Source organism: Callospermophilus lateralis, chromosome 3, assembly GCF_048772815.1.
Source record: "Callospermophilus lateralis isolate mCalLat2 chromosome 3, mCalLat2.hap1, whole genome shotgun sequence".
In the NCBI taxonomy this organism is placed as follows: Eukaryota; Metazoa; Chordata; class Mammalia; order Rodentia; family Sciuridae; genus Callospermophilus; species Callospermophilus lateralis.
The window spans coordinates 11,670,538-11,689,585 of NC_135307.1; the positions used below are offsets into that span (position 1 = coordinate 11,670,538).

General features: G+C 51.4%; 1 long non-coding RNA gene across 1 annotated transcript in view; it reads right to left on the reverse strand.

Annotated features, from left to right (window-relative positions):
- Positions 1 to 646: 646 nt before the first annotated feature.
- Positions 647 to 19,048, reverse strand: part of LOC143395018 (uncharacterized) — a 30,117-nt gene continuing 11,715 nt past the window's right edge. The window contains exons 3-7 of the long non-coding RNA XR_013090728.2: positions 17,295 to 17,793; positions 14,664 to 14,752; positions 13,484 to 13,658; positions 3,545 to 3,681; positions 647 to 2,351 (exon numbers count right to left, since the gene is read on the reverse strand). This is a non-coding gene — a long non-coding RNA (uncharacterized LOC143395018). The remainder of the gene's footprint in view (positions 2,352 to 3,544; positions 3,682 to 13,483; positions 13,659 to 14,663; positions 14,753 to 17,294; positions 17,794 to 19,048) is intronic.

Here is a 19,048-nt window from a genome sequence, read left to right on the forward strand (position 1 = left end):
TCCATACCCCTGTAACTGAGGCCTGGAATATGGAAGTGACTGGCCCAAGGTCACACAGCAAAACTGGGATGGGACCAGAGCTCACACCTCCCCACAGACCTAAATTAGACTATCTGAGGTGGGGGAGGGCCGGAGCATCTCAGGATTTTGTTGTTATTGTTTTTCTTTGTTTTTTTTTAGGTGCTAGGATGGAACCCAGGGCCTCATACATGCTAAGCAAGTGTCTAAACCCCCTGCCCCTGAGTTTGAAAATGCAAAACCACCAGATGAGGGGCCTGCACCAGTAAGCCCAGCTACTTGGGAGGCTTAGAATAGGAGGATGGCGAGTTTGAGGCCAGCTTGAGCAACTTAGCAAGATGCCACCATTTTAAAAAATAAGAAAACTTAAAGCCACTCCAGGCAGTGACTCCGATACCGTGACCTGAGATACTCTACTCCTCTGTGCTAGGTTTTCTCCTCTGGTCCTCAGGTCACTCCTCATTTGTTCCCCTTCCTGATGCCCTGTGCTGATTTGCATAGATGGTGTCACCAGCCTTCTCCCCCCACCTGTGGCTTCTTGTTGGTTTGCTCCTGCTCCCTTACTGCTGGGCCAGCTGGGCAGGGCCACGGGTGCAGCCCTCTGTTGGTAGAAACAGCTCCCCTCCATCGCTAGCCCTGGAATCTCACCCCCACCCCATCCTCCGAGCTTTGCCCAAGTCTCTGCCTCTTCTTTCTAGAACCTTCAGCGAGCCCCCGCCCCTGCTGTGTATGCATCCATTTGCTCCCAGTGTCCCAACCCGGCAGCCCCTCCATCTGTGTGAAGGGTGGTTCACCTCCACCTCCACCTGCCCTGGGGGTGGCCTCAGGGGTCTGGCTGTGTAAGTAGGAGGAAAGTCACTCCATCGGCCTGGAGGGTCGGAGCAGCTCCCTGGACGGAGTGATTCCTGAGCTGGAGGAGTCAGGGAGGAGAGTGGGTGCAGGCCCCTGGATACCCGGCTGCACACCGGGTCCCAGGGAGCCCAGCCAGGGGAGGAAGGAAAGGGGTGGCCAGGAAGGATGAGCAGAAGCCACATGGGGCCCAACAGTAACCTGAGTAAGGTCCTGAGTCAGTGGGGAGTCCTAACAAGGGCACTGACAGAAGGATGTGCCCGAGTGTGGGAAATGACCTCTGAAGAGAGCGCTGTGAGGAGGTGGGGGAGACCTCCAGCCACATATGACCCTGCCCCATCTGAGCCCCATTCCCTGACCCAGACCCCAGGGTGACAAGCCCGGGGTGCCTGGCCCCTCCCTGGATTCACAGAGAGATTTCAAAATGTGAAACCCGTGGACCCAAGAGAACAATGGGGACTGTCCTTCAGGCCAAAGTGACCAATGGGGGTGCTGGCTTGATGGGAAACGCAGGTTCCTTTGCACCCTATGTGTCCCAGGGGCTGTGGACTCCCTGGTGGAACTGCTCATGGGACACACAACAGCCTTGTCCCCCGGGGTGGCTGCACCATCTCTCCTGAGCAGAAGCACAGGGGACCCACATTCCATTTTCAGGCTCTCTGGCTTGGTGACGACATCTCTGCATTTTGCCATTAAGGGCATCTTTATTCACGTACGTCAAGCCCAGAAAGGGGGTGCAGTCCTAGGAAGACTTTCCAGGGGGCTCCTGCCACCCCCTATTTTTGTTTCCACTGTTGCTTTGAGGACATGGTTTCTGCAGGCTCAGTCTTGATCCCTGCTAGACCCTGGGGTCCTGGCACAGAGGCTGTCCCCAGAAAGCTCCAAGTCTGGTGGGAGACACAGAGCCACCTGACCATTCCGCCAACTTGCTTTCTTATTTTTACTTTTCTGCAGGCTGGCACGGAGCCCAGGGCCCCACGCCTGCCGGGTGAGCACTCAGGTCCTGAGCCACACCCCAGCCTTCCTCCACTGTGACTGAGCTCCGCCTCAGTACCACCCAGGCTGCTCCCTGTCCCCAGGGAGGTTCCATTCTAGTGTGTGAGGAAGAACAGGGATAAAACAGCTGATCGCCCCTCCACGTTCTAAGACCCACAGAGGATGACCTAAGAGCCCTGGGCTCAGCACGCTGCACACACCTGTCATCCCAGTTACTCAGGAGGCTGAGGCTGGAGGATCACAAGTCAAGTTCAATGCCAGCCTGGGCAACTTAGCAAGACCCTGTCTCAAACTACAATTTTAAAAGACTTGGTGGCTTAAAACAAGAGGAACTTATTTTCTCACAGTTCTACAGCAGGAAGTCCCAAGTTCAGGTGTCGGCAGAGCTGGGCTCCCTCTGGAGGCCCCAGGGAGAATCCTTGTGGCCTCGTGGCTCCAAGCTCTGTCTGCAATAGCACATGGCCATCTCCTCTTTCTTCCTCCATCTCCTAGAAAGACACCTGGTCATTGGACTTAGGTCCACCTGGATAATCTTAAGATTCACGACTTAATCACATATACAAAGACCCCCACCCAAAGAGGTCCAAACGACTCGGACTTCTCTTGCCACTGTGGATGGTTAGGGAGGCACGGAATCTTCATCTTTGTAGGTCCCTCTGCAGGGCCTGGTTCTAGAGGTCACAGCTCTGGCTGAACAAAGTTGGCAGCCACGTGTAAGGAAAAGAGGAACTTGCTGGACCTGCGCTGCCCCTTCAGGAGACCCTGAGGTGGGAGGCACTTTCCCACCAGGTTCAGGCTTCCCCGGGAGAATCAGGATGTTGGCACCATGGCCTCCAGGCGGTACCCTGAAACCTGAGCCTGGATATGCTCCAGACACAGGTCAGGTGGCCTCTGGGTGTCCATGATGGGCACCCAGTGGGTCCAGCTGTGCTCCTGGCCAGGCCCTGATTTCTGGCAGGACAGACAGCGGCTGGAGAAAGAAAGAAGGGAGTGTAAAGCCCGGACCCTCTGCCGAGGGCCTCTTCTAGTTTATGAGGAAAGCCTTATTTCCATTTCACAGCTGCACAAACTGAGGCTCAGAGAGACCCAGCCACTGACCACCCTGCACTGTTGGTCTACTTCCCAAAGCCTTTATTTTGGGGGGGTTGGGGGCGGGGGGTGAGCATCTGGCTTCTGCCACAGGGGTGCTGGTACAGGCAGGGATCTGGGGGCTTCTGAAGCCTGTCCTACAGCTGCGCCTTGTGCCTGTCCACTCCTCTCGCCCATCCTCCCATGGTTCCGGAGGGTTTGGGCCATGGTGACAGCCCCTAAGTGAAGGACTTTGGCTTTCACAGCTCCTAAAATTTGAAGCCAGAGCCTGGAATTTAATTGTCTGCCTGACACTCACTGAAAAGTGGAGTGCAGGGGGTGGTAAAGGAGAAGCAGGAGCCATAGGAGACACCACTAGTTTTGACACCCTGGGACCAACCAGGGGTGACCTTCCCAATTCCCTATATTATTATAGAATGATCCAGCTCAGCAATATAAAACGATCTAATCTACCTTAACTAGGCCTTTTAATACCCACACCCCTCGTGTGCTCTTATGGCACCTTCCCAGGGCCTGCAGGGGCCCAGCACAGTTGCCTGGTGGGAATGGCTGCATCCCTGTGGACCAGAGCTAGAGGGACCCAGAGACTCACCTGTCAGCATCAGAGGACAGGTGAGAGGCGCACAACCCCGCAAGTGGCTTTCAGCTGTTGAATCTCGGGGTCTTTATACTTATTGAATCTAATGTGTTGGTCCTCAAGCAGATTAGTGCCAGGCTAACTCTGTTGACCTGTAGGTGGACACGATGCAAACCCTGATAAGTTGGCCCTGATCACATTCATATACATGACTCAGGGGAGGGGTTGCCTGGAAAGATTAGATCACTTCACACTGTCGAGTTGATCATCCTGCAGCTTTTCAGCCTCTGATAACTGTGGTATCTGTGGGTGGGGCTCTGGGGTTGATTGTGATAAGGCACAGATCTGGGTTTAGAGTCTCAACTCACATGTGCCAGCTGGGTGGGGTGGCGCATACCTGTAATCCCAGTGGCTCAGGAGACCAAGGCAGGCTCAGCAATTTAGCAAGGCCCTAAGCAACTTAGCGAGACCCTGTCTCTAAATAAAATACAAAAAGGGCTGGGGAGGTTGCTCAGTGGTTAATCCCCAGCACCCCTTCAAAAAATTCACATACGCCGGGGGCTCTCCACTTCTGCACTACTGGTACTTCAGTCCTGGTAATTGTTTGTGCTTGGGGCTCTCCTGAGCATTCTGGGATGTTTGGCAGCCTCCCTGGCCTCTACCTACTAGATGCCAGGCATATCACAGCTCTTACCCCTCCCATGCCTTCACTGTGACAACCAGAACTGTTGTACTTGTCCCTGAGGCAAGATGAGCCCTGATTGAGAGTCCCTGGCTTATGCGACTGCTTCATGCCTGGCCCCCCCAGAAATCCCTTTAATCTGGGGACACACACAGGTGGAGGACTTTAGTGCAGAGGCTGGGCGCACTTCCTGGGGTGGCTGTAACAAACTGCTACTCTCTGCCGCCATGACTTAAGACAACAGAAATGTGCGCTTCTGGAGGCCGGAGGTCTGCATTCCAGGTCTCCGCTGGGCCATGGCCCCTGATGGCCCAGGCGGATCCTTCCCACCTCTTCTTGGCTATTGGAAGTGGCAGCACGTGCCTGCAGCGCTCCAGTCTCTGTCATCCCGTGCACCCTACCCGTGCCTCGGCCCTTCCCCTAAGGCCACCAGTCATGCTGGATGAAGGCCCAGCTCCAGCATCACCTCACCTTCCCTGATTACAACTGCAAAGACTGTTTCCAAATAAACCCACATTCAGAGGTTCTAGGAAGGACATGAATATTGGGGTGTGAGGAGTACAAGTCAATTTAGCACAGCTGGGTGTGGTAGTGCATGCCTGTAACCTCAGCAACTTGGGAGGTTGAGGGAGGAGGATCGCAAGTTCAAAGCCAGCCTCAGCAACTTAGTGAAAACCCTGTGTCAAAACAGAAAATCAAAAGGGCTGGGAATGTGGCTCTGTGGCTACTAAGCATCCCTGGATTCAATCCCCAGTACCAAAGAAATAAATAAAATAAAATAAAAATAAACTCTGTACAAGATCCCACAGAGAAGTGGGGTCTATCCCTGCCTTTGCAGGAGGACCTGGGAAATCAGCATATGTCTTCCAGGTGACAGCATTAACCAGAGGCAGAGCCAGGACTGGTCTCAGCCTACACCCACCTCCAAGGGCATGAGAAGCAGCTGGGACACCAGTGCCATCCAGGAGCGTCCACAGCCAGCCCACTACCCAGACCCCAGCCTTCCCATCCACTTGGACCCCCAGCCCGAGGGCTCTCCTAGGATCTCTCTGACTCTCCAAGAATCTGACTTCTTCCTGCTGCTGGTTGGACCTGGTCACCAAAGGGACATGACTTGTTGGTTAATTTTTTCCCCCTTCAGAAAAATAAATTCATAAATGGTCCTTGGCAAGCTGTTTACTACCTGGTTTTAATGGCCTGTTTATTACCCTGAGTCTGCATCTGTTAACACACCCCTCTCGTCATTTTCCCTCATTAACTGTCAATTTGGAAGCCAGTTTTGGCATTAACCATGCCTAGACCTAAATGGCTGCGGACAGTTGATTTTATGACCGTGCCTTGTCTTGGAAATGCGGGACCTGTCATCAAAGGAGAGCTGCAAACCGGCCTCAGCAGGCGGCTGGACGTGGGCTGCTGGAAGGAAGGCAAGGCCCATGGGATCGGCCCGGGACACGGGACATGGGGTGCGCAGCTCTTCAGAGGCACCGCCCTTCTTGTGACCGCTAAGAGACAGCAGCATATTTAGAAGGAAGTTTTACTTTGTGACTTTAGGGAGGGATCATAAAGAATCTGTGAACTGGAAAAATTATTATTCTCACAGAAATGCAGAAAAGAGGCTGAGGCAAGAGGATTGCAAGTTCAAGGCCAGCCTCAGCCACTTAGGGAGTACCTGTCTCCAGATAAAAAGTAAAAAAGGCCTGGGCATGTGGGAATGTGGGGATGTGGATCAGTGGCTGAGCACCCTGGGTTCTATCCCCAGCTCAAAAAAAGAAAGACAGAAGAAATGCAGAAAAGAAAGTATCTCTTTGGAAAACAATTCTGACAGATTCATTAAGGCTAAATCTAACTTTATTCCAAGTCCCATCCTGACTGGAAGGGATGCAGAAGTGGATGAGAGGTGGCCCTGGCCAGGTGCTCCTGAGAACAAGGAGAAAGATGCACCTGCAGGTGAGGACAAGCCAGAGCCAGGTGAGCTGAGGGCTGGGTGGTAAAGTCACCAGTACTAGGCAGAGACTGTCCCCAGGGGAGGGGGGGTGGAGGGCTGGCATAAGCCTGGAAGACTGGGATGTTGATCCGAGACCCAGAGACATGTGGAGCTGGGGTGGGTCACAAACCCCTACATCTCCATAGCATGGGGCTCCTTTTAAATCCTCGGTGCCAAAAATCAAGTCGGGACAGGGAGGGAGGCTTGGAGTCCCAGCCCTTGCCCTGCTTTCTGGTCATCTCCTGCCCTCTTCTCCACCTCACCCCTGAGATCCAGCCTCACCATAATAGAGGGGTAAGGTGTTGCCCCCAAATTCAAGTTCACTTGGACCCAAGGAACGTGACCCTGTTTGCAAACAGGATCTTTGTAGATGCTACTAGTCAAGATGCCGTCAGACTGGATTAGGGTTTCTAAGTCCATTAGAGACCCTGTATGTCCTCACAGGAAGACAAGAAGAGACACAGGAGGGAAGGCCACACCAGAAGGAGGCGGAGACCAGAGTGACACAGCCACCAGCCAAGGACCACCAAGGACTGTCACCCACCATGGACCAGGAGAGGCAAGGGAAGCTCCTGCCCAGTTCCGAGAGAGCCCGGCCTCCCAGGGCCTTGATTTCACAGATTCAGCCTCCAGGACAGGAGAGGAGATGGCTGTTGTTCTAAGCTGCCTGATGTGTGGTTCTTTGTCACAGCTGCCCCAGGAAAAGAAGGCACCCGCTCACCCACGGCCACATGTCCCCCAAGATGGGTGGCTTCCTCAGGGCCCTGCCCTGCTAAGCTTCTTTGTTGTCCAAACACCTGGCCCTGGGGTGAGAGACAGGCCAAGGTCAAGCTGCTGATTTTCCCACTCATTTACAGCAAAGGAACTTTCTTTTCTTTCTTTCTTTTTTTTTTTTTTTGGTGCCATTTCTGTCTTTTATTTACTTTTTGGACTTTTATTGATTTAGCAAAAGGACGTTCAGAGAAGCTAGAGCCTGACCTGTGGCACATACCTGTCATCCCAGTGACCCCAGAAGCTGAAGCAGGAGGACCACAGGTTGGAGGCCAGTTTGGGCAACTTAGTGAAATCCGACCTCAAAATAAAAAATTAAAAGGGCTGGAGTGTTGCTCTGTGATGCCTCCTCCCATCTGTGAGGCCTGCCCCGCCCAGTATTGGGGAGGGGAGGGGAGGGAAGGAGATGGCTCCACCAGGCGGAGCCCAGCAGGAGAGGAGGAAATGGCAGGGAAGCTGAGTCTCAGTGGCCCAATCTGAACCGGCTGTGCCATCCTACGACCCCAGGTCACACTGCTGTAGTGGCAAGCACAGCCCGGCCTGGCTTTGCTCTTGGCCTAGTGCTGGTGAAGTCCCTGCTCTCCCTAGCAGAGTCCAGGTCCAGGGGAGACGCTCTTGTCATCCCCCAGGCCGTCTTTGGCCTGCTCCTGAGCTTACAAACAGAAAACGCAGACAACACAGGGCAGCCCCTCCAGATGCCCCGTGGGGAGGGGTGGGGTTTCCAGGGGTGCCTGCCCTCCCTAATGTCCCCAGGGAGCCCGCAGGGGGGCTGGATGGTCTTGTCCAGGATCGTGGAGTCAGCACCCAGCTTGCAACAAACACCACCCTTCTTTAGGAAGCCAGGTTCATGCGGAGTTCTGAAACTGACCACGGACTGGGGGGACCCCCACACAGGGGGAAAGCTAACCGTGAACTGGACAGAGAATCTTCTGGAATGGGGGGCGCAGAGGCACAAGTGAGAATTGCACATGGGACCTCAAAGGCAGCCCTTCTCCAGGCCCAAGGTGTGCATGTCACTTGGTGATGGGGGTAGAGACCCTGTATGTCCAGCAGCCCCAGGTGAGGCCGGTCTGGCAGCCCAGGGACCTCACTGGTACAAGGCTGAGTTCCTGCCGGTGTTCAACTTCTCCATCTGGATAGGAGGTAAATGGGTGTGCATTTCTTATTATTATTTAGATTATGGTATGCCTTTTATATTTTAAGTACATATGTTGTCTCATAATATTAAAAAAAAAAAAAAAGGACCTGCTAAAATGTCACTTCCCTTAGAATCCTGCTTACTCTTCTCAGACCCATGCAATTCATGCTCTCTTGCGTGTTCCTGGGGCACTTCCAACAGGAGTCACAAGCCGTAATGCTATGGGACCAGCAAGTGACACCCCCCGACTGAGGCTGGTAGGGGAGACCCACATGTGCTAGCAATAAAGAGATGGCTGATTGTCACCTACAGGTGCCCAGGGCCACCAGACCTAGTTTTTTAAGGGCAGCAGGATATTCAGATTTTTATAAAAAGATCTAATTTTTTCCCCTCAAAAACATATATGGGTTGGAAGGGGTTTGTTGCTGGGAGCCATCAGCCAAGTAGCTGATGGCTCCCAGCAGTTTGTGTAGGGGTGAAACTCTGGTTCAGATGGTGAATGACCTGTTCACACGGACCAGGTGCGTGCTCTGAGGTGCTCAAAGGAGGGGTTTATCTCCACTCTGGATGATCCTAGGATCACCATCATCAATGACAACAAGAATAATGACAATCACTGAGATAGCAGCCACCCATGCCAGGCCCAACCCTTGAGAGTTTTACATGAATTAACTAATTTAATCCTCATAAACTGGGCTCAGCTCTCTAGGAATTTTTATCCACTAGAAACTTTGCATCCCAGGGCTCAGGAGGCTGAGGCAGGAGGATCAAAAGTTCAAAGCCAGCCTCAGCAATTTAGTGAGGCCCTAAGCAACTCAGTGAGACCTGGTCTCAAAATAAAATATAAAAAGGGCTGGGGATGTGACTCAGTGGTTAACTGCCCTGGGTTCACTCCCTGGTACCAAAAATGCCCTAGTGTTAGCCGTTAGCCTCGGTTCACATATGACAGCAGTCGAATCTCCTAGCCCTCAGAGGACCCGTCTGGGGTCTGAACGCTGGTGAGGGGTGGACTCAAACCGGATCCCTGCTCCCTATGCTGTGGAACCTGAACTGATCCACAGAGAACATGCACTCCCGCCCCTACAAACTTGTGACCTCCAGCCAAGTACACAACCCCTCTCACGGGACATGGTGGCACATGCCTGTAATCCCCGCAACTCTGGAGGGGATGTCCACATTGGTAAAGTGCCCTGGGTTCAGTCCCCAGCAATGCCAAAACAACAAAGATACACCGTCTCCCCAGAGCGGATGCTTTCTGATGGATTCATCTGCAAACCCATTTGGGGCTTGGAAATCATGATATTCCTGGAAACTGCTAGCTAATAGGGGTGGGAAGGAGAATCCCAGGAAGAAGAGGACAGCAGAGGAGACTCAGGGACAGGAAAGGACTAAAACTCCGCCTGAGATGCCTCCCAAAGCAGTAGGAGACAGAAACTGACGCCCTGCTCCCCGACTTCCCAGCCTGCTTCTCTGCCATCTCAGCCTGCAGGCTGGCAGGTGTGGGATTATAAAAGTCCTGCCTTGGGGACTCACGGGCCACTTCTTTCTGGGGGCTTTCACCTCACCGCCAGAGCAAGCTACCTGGTGCAGCAGAACTCACTGGGATGGGCCTCACCTCCACTGATAAAATCTCCATTTGTTTGGAAGAGCCTTTACCCATATCTTAATCCCATTCCTTTATCTAGAGGGTAATCATAAAACTAGAATTTTTATTTTCCTATTTACAAAACACTTTTGGGCTTATCTTAAGTAATCCACCCATTTCCAGTAAACCACCCATACTCAAGAATGCTAGGTGACCCGGACACAGGGACACAGCGGACACAGCAGACCCTGCTGTTAGTCCAGCTGCTCCAGAGGCTGAGGCAGGAGGATCGCAAGTTGGAAGCACTTGGCAACTTAGTGAAGCCTTAAGCAACTCAGTGAGACCTTGTTTCTAAATAAAATACCAAACGGGCTGGGGATGTGGCTCATTGGTTAAGCACCCCAGGTTCAATTCCTGGTACCAAAAAAATAAAAATTCTGGGTGAGCCCCCTGGTGCACTGCTCCCCTGCCCATAATCCCAGACACTCTGGAGTCTGAGGCAGAAGGATCATGAATTTGAAGCCATTCTCCACAATTTAGTGAGAAACCCTGTCTCAAAATTAAAATTTTAACAATGGGCTGCGGATGTGGCTCAGTAGTGGAGTGCCCCTGGGCTCAATCCCAAGTACCACGATTTAAAAAGAAAAAAAGGAAAAGAAAACCAGCTAAGGGTTCTAATATTTAGCTACCTCCCTGCTGTCCCCGTTTCTTTACAAAACCCAGAGACTATTAAAAAAACAAAAGTATCTCTCTGTTTCCACTTGAAGGATTGAAGGATCCTTCCTTCTTCTCTCCCTCTTTCTTTCTTTTGCAGTACTAGGGACTGAACCCTGGGTACTCTATAACTGAGCCACATCCCCAGCCCTTTTAATTTTTATTCTGAGACAGGGCCTCACTTAGTTGCTGAGGCTGGCCTTGAATTTGTAGTCCTCCTGCCTCAGCCTCCCAGTTACAAGGATTACCATGCCCATGTTAGGATCTCTTTTAATATCAAAATTGTTCTGAGCTAGTCGCCATGGTGCAGGCCTGTAATCCCAGCAGCTCAGGAGGATGAAGCAGGAGGATCGAATGTTCAAAGCCAGTCTCAGCAAAAGAGAGGTATTCAGCAACTCAGTGAGACCCTGTCTCTAAATAAAATACAAAATAGGACTGAGGATGTGGCCCAGTGGTTGAGCGCCCCTGAGCTCAATCCCCGGTACCCATCCCCTCAAAAAAATTGTCCTGTGGTTCTGTCTGTCTTCTGTCTGGATGGCAGGAACTGTCTGTGTGTCCTGGATCATAATCTTTGGTTTGAATGTGGCTACTGCCTTCTCCTGGTTGGTGGTTCATTTGGTGGAAGCTGGATTTGTTCAATAGTTCCTAATTTTCTGTTGCTATATTCACCAATCTTAGCTCCCATGATTTTCCTACTTAGAAAAATACCTCTTTATTGGAGGTCCTAATATTATGACCTTATACTTTCTTTAAAGCTTTGAAGTGGGCGTGGCGGTGCATGCCTGTAATCCCAACAGTTTTGAAGGCTGAGGCAGGAGGATGTCAAGTTCAAAGCCAGCCCCAGCAATTTAGTGAGGTCCTAATCAATTAGCAAGAGACTGTCACAAAATAAAAACAAAAAGGGCTGGGGATAAGAGCCTCTGGATTCAATCCCTAATACGGAAAAAAAAAAAAAAAAAAAAAAAAGTCCTAGCACCTTCCGTGACCAGCTGCTCCTGCCTCCAGCACCCTGGACTGCCCCTAAGTTGGCTAATGTGCTGGGGTTGCTTCTGAGCTCTGGACCCTGCTTCCCCGGTCAGTTTCTCTGTGCCAACATACCACCATAATCCAAAGACCTCTGCAAGGAGTTCCAAAATCTTCTGGGCAAATCGCCCCACTTCATGCTTCTCCAGGAATGTTCTGGCTCTTCTTGGGTCTTTGTTCTTCCGTACAAATTTCAGACTCAGCCTGTTGAGTTTCTTGAACATTCCAGTTAGGATTTGGACTGAATTTGTGTTAAGTCTATAGCTCAATTTGGAGATATTTGAGATTGCTAACATAGCAAGTCTTCCTAGCCAGGAACTGAAAATGTTTCTCTATTTTCTTCACAAAGGTCTTCCATGTTTAAAAAGAATCATCCTGTGCCAGGCACGGTAGCGCATTCCAATAATCCCAGTGACTCTGGAGGCTGAGGCAGGAGGATTCAGCTCAAGGCCGGCTTCGGCAATTTAGTGAGACCCCCAACTCGAGGTAAAAACTAAAATGAGCTGGGAACGTGGCTCCATGGTACTAGTCCTGGGTTCAATCCTCAGTATCGAGGAAAAAAAATCCCTAGAAGCCTTTTATCTTTTCTTGCTATTATAAATGATATATACTATTTTGTAAGTTACATGGCTAACCGCTTGTCGCTGGTGTATAGAAACGCACTTTTCTTCTTTCTCTCACAGGAACCACTTCATGACCGTGCGCATCGTCCTGGCCGCAGGGCTGCGCTAATCTCTGAAGCCCTCCAATTGCACGATCCATGCGCAGAGGCAGCTAGCGGTTTTTTCTTACTGACTTTGTACCCGCTACTTTGCTGAACTCTCACTAATCTTGATTATTTGCAGATGCTTTGGATTTCTTATGTAAATGATCATATCTGCTCTGAATAATGGCAGTTTTATTCCTTCTTTACCAACCATTATATTATTTACATCCTCTCCTTGCTTTATTGCCCTGGATACGATAGGGCAATAGTAATGATAAACACTCTTAATTAAAAAAAAAAAAAATCTCTATTTTCTAAAGAGAAGGTATTTATTGAGGTACTAGGGATTGACCCCAGTAGTGCTCTACCTCTGAGCTACTCCACCCCTATCTATTTTTTGGTACCAGGGACTAAACCCAGGGGTGCTTAACCAGTGAGTTAGATCCCCGATGCTTTTTTATTTTCTACTTAGAGACGGTCGAAGTTGCTTAGGATATCACTAAGTTGCTGAGGCTGGCTTTGCATTTAGGATCCTCCTGCTTCAGCCTCCAGAGTCCCTGGGATTGCAGATGTGCACCACCGCGTGTGGCCCTTTTTTTTAATTTTGAGACTGGGTCTAGTAAAGTTGCCCTCGCTGCCCTCCAACGTGTGATCCTCCTGCCTCAGCCTCCCAAGTAGCTGGGATTATGGGTGTGTGCAACCCTGTGCTCATCCTATCAGTAGATTTAAACCACTTCTTTCTGTAGTTATTTCCAGTTTTGTAAAAATGAATACAGAGTTTATAACGCCATGTCTAACTGGTGAATCGGACTCATTGAACTTGACGCCCTTTATCTTTTGGTGGTTGCTGCTTTTGCAATGCAGTCTCTCCGTATTGCTCCAGAGATCCTTCCGCCCGGGCCTCTGGGCCGGGCTCTCTTTAACATATTTTTTTCCCATGAGAAGTTCTTTTATTGGATGGTCATTATTATTTGTCTGGAGTATATTTTATCCTTTACTTATAAACTTTTTAAATTTTCTTGGTTTTATCTGTGCTTCTTAAAATTGTACAGAACTCAGCAAGGCCCTGTCTCAAAGCAAAATTAAAAAGGGCTGGAGGTATAGCGCAGAGGTAGAGATCGAACCTCTGGGTTCAATCCCTAACAAAACAAAGAACAAAGAAAGAAAAGAAATAGAACAGGCCTTTTCTAGTGGAATCTGCGCAGGGCCTCTGGGCGGAGGAGAGAGGGGGCCTCCTGCACACTCCTGCCTTAGCGCCCCGGGAGGGGTCAGCGGTGCGAAGTCCTTGCGGTAAGAGTGAAATTATCTTGGTCGGTCAGGAAATTAATTAAGCCTCTTCCAAAACACTCACCAGTGCTGTCCTTGTCCCCAATGCCAGTGCAGCTGGGTTGTCCGTTATCTCTGAAATCCAGGCTGAAGGTCCCACCAGTTCTGCCCTGGTCTGCCCCACTGGGCTGGTTTCCAGGAATCCTGTTCCCACGGAGAGGACAGAGCTGGGGCTGGCTCTTGGGCTCCCCGGCTAAGACCTAGAGTGAGTTCCGGAGAAGGAGAATGGACCTTTCTCTTGGACCTCAGCTCGGTCCTTTGCTCCTAAGAGTGGTCCGCCTCCTCCCATCCCAAGGGCCTCCTTTCCCTCCTAGAAAGTGGAACCATTTAACCCCTTTTTAAAGCCCTTAGGTAAAAATTGCAACTCCCTTCCACCTTTCCCCCACAGTCCACCCTCCGCCTCTGACCTCTCCCCATCTGACCCCAACCCCAGCCTGGCCCAGTCCCCAGGGGACTCCTGGCCCCTTTCTGGTATGCTACCTTTGCATCAGCAGGTTTTTCTCTCAGAAATGTCATCTGCTGCTGAGGAGGGAACCCAGGTCCCTCTACCACCGGGCTGCTCCCGACCCCCCTTCTCTACTCTTGTCTGTGTGAGATGCCACTCGCTATCCAGGCACCTGAACAGGGAGCTCCATCTCCTACCTGCGCACTCACTTGGTCCTGGGGTGGGGACTGTTCCCTCACCCTCACCGTGGGCGTGGGTGCCCTCACTCTCCCCTCCATCTCTTCCAGCTCCCACAGCCCATCTCTAGCCTCCTTGCCAGGGTCCCTGCCCTAGCCTCTCCCCATCACTCGCGTCCCCTCAAGTCTTGCCTGGATTATTCATGGGGGACACATGCTGAGTGAACAGCTAGAATAACTAGGTCCCTGGGCTGAACTCGGTGCTCAAGGTCGGCTGGTTGGGACAGCGCAGGACAGCACAAATCGGGTCTGTTAACATGCCCTTGGCCACTGCAGTACCCAGGCCACAGGAGATGTGACAGAAAAGAGTGGGATCCGAGCCAGGGGTCTGAGCTCGAGCTGCCGTCTGCCAGCGGGTGACTGGGCTGCCATTGGGGGTCTTGCTCACCAAACCTCAATTTTTCCATCTGTCAATCAGAGGGGTTGGACTGGATGGCTTCTGGGAAGCCTTTTGTGGTCACAGGGCTGATCAGCGTGGGAGTAGAATTGTGCTGGGCTGTGGACCAGCATCTCTGCAGCCTCACCTAGGGCCCTTCTTGGGGACTGCACGGGAGCGTAGACGGTGGCAGCGTTTGTGCTTGAATGCAGTTCCAAAGCCGCCCGGCACAGCACCCTGTGAGCAGAGAGGTGCACCATTTGTGCATTCAGCGACTATTTGCTGGGCACCTGCTGTGTGTCAGGCACAATTCTAGGCATGCCGGAGAGCAAAACAGCAACATCTTGTGGTGCCCACAGTGGTGGGACGTGGCATATAACTAGGGGACATAACATGCTTTCAGGTAATAAGTCCAGTGAAGAAGAGGAGACAGGGAAGGGAGAAAGGCAGGGACACCCAGTAAGTACAGGGCAAGGGGGGTTGGGAACGTTGGGGTCAGGCTGCCCACTGGGGCATCTGAAGGTTCCATGCTCTGAGCCTAAGGATGCCTGAGGCCCCCGGAAACCACCCAGCCTGCCGTACCTCAGTACAGCAGCCCCAAGAAACTCAGGCACACACCCCGTTGGCTGCATGGTTCTTGGGCTGCAAAACCTGAAAGAGCCAAATGCAGTGGCACAGGCCTGTAATCCCAGAGGCTCTGGAGGCTGAGGCAGGAGGATTGCAAGTTCAAAGCCAGCCCCAGCAACTTAGCAAGGCCCTCAGCAACTCAGTGAGACCCTGTCTCAAAATAAAAATAAAAAATAAAAAGGGCTGGGGATGTGGCTCAGTGGTTAAGTGCCCCTGGGTTCAATGGCCAGTACCAAAAAAAAAAAAAAAAAAAAAATACTGAAAAAAAGGCCCTAAGCTGAGTCAGCACCTTGAAGTCCAGGCCCAATTCTACCATCTAGTAGCTTCGAGAGCCTGGGAACATCTCCGTCTGTGTCTCCCTCTCTCTCGCCTGATTTCCTCTTTATCAACAGACGGGAGGACACTGGCGGTCTCCAGGGGCCCTTGCCTCTCATCAAGGTGGCCCAGGCAGGGCCAGCCTCGCCTGGTCCAGTCCTCTGCTGGTGCAGGACTGTTTCACCTGAGTTTCACTCACAGGCATGCAGCAGTTCACCTTCAAGTTCTAGTTCACACTTAAAGACGGCTGGCGTGAGACAGCCCAGATCAGGTCCCTGGCCCGCTTAGGCTCACCTTAGCAGAGCCCAGGGTAGGCTGAGCCTTCTGGTGTGTAACGGGATCCCTGTCCTCATCTGCACAGCCCACACGATGAGCCCTGGGCCATCAGGGAGCCTTCCTGGTCTCCCCAGCCCTGCACTGTCCACTTGGCCTTTTAGCTCTACTCTTGCTTTAGCCTAGAGGCCCCAGCTCCTTCCCCTGGCCCCTGTCCTGAGCAAGGGAAAATGGTACTGGAGGCAGGTACGGGGCAGCTTGCCCTGGGGCCAAGGGCCTGAGACTACACCTTGGCTTTGTCCTTAACTAGCTGTGTGGCCTGGGGCAACTTCTTCAACTTCTCTGTCTCCAGTTCCCCAGGGAGATAAGGATAATAAGTGAGGCTAGGTGTGTTGTGAGATCAGGTGGGCCTGGCACTTCCAACTCCCTGGGTAAACGTCAGCTGTGTTTATTTACTAGCACTGGACTCATCAGCTTATCCTCCCTTATCATTGGGAGCCAGGATTCTTGGTGTAGGAAACAGAGATAGACATCTAAGTTTGAAAAGGTTAAATATCTCCTAACTTAGAATTAAAAGCTTCAGCACAGACTCATGTTATATTTTATGTTAAAATTCCCTTTCTTTCTCTCTCTCTCTCTCTCTGCTCTTTCATACTTGGATGGAACCCAGGGATTCCCGGTATGCCAGGGGAGCACTCGACCATGACACTGCACCCCAGGGCCCCAAATTTGTAGTTCTTCACTCTGTTAACTTGAAAAGGCTTGGGGAAAATACCTCACCAGTCCAAATGAGTCTCCCTGGCTTCCTGATTATGCTAGATACTATTTCTCACTTGAACCAGGAATGGTTGATGCCAGGTTTCATTTGGGTTTATTTTTTGGTACTGGGAATTGAACCCAGGGGGTGTTTCACCACTAAGCTACATCCCTAGCCCTTTTTATTTATTTTGAGACAGGCTCTCACTAAGTCGCTTAGGGCATCACTAAGTTGCTAAGGCTGGCTTTGAACTTTCGATCCTCCTGCCTCAGCCTCTCAAAGTTGCTGGGATTGCAGGCCCAGCAGTTCTTTTTATTTTTTATTTTGAGACAGGGTCTTGCTAAGTTGCCAAGCCTGGCCTGCACCTTGTGACCCTTTTGCCTTAGCCTCCCAAGTTGCTGGGATTGTAAGTGTGTGCCTCTGTACCTGGCTCAGTTTCTCTTGCCAGTATGATGGCCTATGCCTAAAATCCCAGTGGTTTGGGAGTCTGAAGCAGGAGGATCACAAATTTGAAGCCAGTCTCAGTAATTTAGAGAGACCCTGCCTCAAAATAAATAAAAAGGGCTGGGCGATATACAGCTCAGTGGGAGAAGACCCTTGGGTTCAAGCCCTAGAACTGGAGAGAGAGAGAGAGAGAGAGAGAGAGAGAGAGAGAGAACGAACGTTAGAATGGCCTAGGAGGCAGCAGGGGAGATACCTACACACCTGGCCAGGAGCCAGACATGGACCAGTCCCAACCCTGGCTTCAGGGACAGCCCTATGTCATGCAGGTCCCTTAACCTTGGTTTCTGATTTGCCAAGCCCTACCTTGAGAATCCACGAGTGTCTGCGTAGAAAACACAGTCCTGAAGCACTGCAGCATCACCACATTTACATAAAGAGGTTTTCAGGCTTATGTAGCCACAGGAGAGTCCCCTCCGAGTCTGCCGTGGGCGTGACATTAAACACAAGCAACACTCCTCGTTTCCCTCTGGCGTCACCTTCCAGTCTGACTTTCGTGAAGCAGATCCATGCCTCTCCATGCAGCGTCATTGGCTGAGCCCCACGGTCACATCCGTCGGTCCTTACAACCCCCCACAGGACCCCACTATTGACCCCATTTTACAGATGCAAAAAACTGAGGCAGGGGAGGTGACCGGAACTTGTCCAGCTGAACACAGGCGAGCCTCGCCCACTTGACAGCCCTGTCTGGAAATGGTCCTTGTGCTGCATCGCTTCCTCAACTGGCTACGGCTTGAGTGAAAAGAACACAGCAGGGCTGGGGACGCGGCTCGGGCTAGAGGACTTGCCCAGAAAGCTTGAGGCCCTGAAAAAAAGGGAAACAAGGAAAAGAACTCAGGCCCCGGGATCCAGCAGACCCGGGCCGCACTCTAGCTCGGCTGCTTCATACACCTGGGTCCTGGCTTCCTGTCCTGGGGCCTCATTTCCTCACATACAAATGTTGACGACAGCACAACATTCACGCTATTAATGCACCAGAGCCTCCTTATCTTTTCACTTTCTTCCTCGAAAGGGTTAATCTTCTGAATCAAATGGAGGGTCCACAGAATGACTCGGTTCTTAGAAGGGGGCACTGGGAAATCTGCCTTTGAACACCCAGGGGCCTGCCTGCCTGAGCACAGGTGTGTTCCGACCCTCCCCCTCGTTCAAGTGTAAGCTCCGTGGGTCAGGGACTTTTTCACACTCGCCATGCTCTTCTCTAGGAGGGAGCACCAAGCCTGACACACCAAAGGAGAGCACAATCCGCTGGTGGGATGCGCTGTGAACATGAACTCGAAAGATCGATTTGGGGGAAGGGGGCTAAAGGGGGTTGAATCCGGGGGTGCTTTACCACCCCTGAGCCACATCCCCAGCCCCTTTAATTTTTATTTTGAGACAGGGTCTCAAGCAATTGCCGAGAGCCTCACTTAACGCTGAGGCTGGCCTGGAAGTTGCGATCCTCCTGCCTCAGCCTTGAGAGTCCCTGGGATGACAGGCATGTGCCAGTATACCCGGCTGAAAGATCAAACTGGCAGTCTCACAATTGGAAACAGCAAGGCCAGCCAGGGACAGAGCTCAGTGGTAAAGTGCCTGCATGATAAGGCCCGAGGTAGACCTTAATAGCTTTTGTTATTATTTTAACTCCTTACAAACTATTTTTAGTCCAGTTTCGTAATCATACACTATATAACTACAACATGTCAGGCATTGTTTAGTGGTGCCGAGACACAAAGATGATCATATTTATTTATTTATTTTCCTTGGTACTGGGGATTGAACCCAGGGGTGTTTAACCACTGAGTCACATTCCCAGACCTTTTTATGTTCTATTTCGAGACAGGGTCTCGCTAAGTGGCCGAGGCTGGATTTGAACTTGCGATCCTCCTGCCTCAGCCTCCCGAGTGGCTAGGATGACAGGTGGGCACCACCGTACCCGGCAATGAAAATATTTGTCATTATGCTCACAAACACCTCATGTGCTTCTCAAGCATTGAAAGGGACTTAAGGTAAAGATTGGGATTCCATTGAAGAGACAAGAAGTTGTCACCCACTTAAAGGACAAGGCTTGAAACCTGATCTGG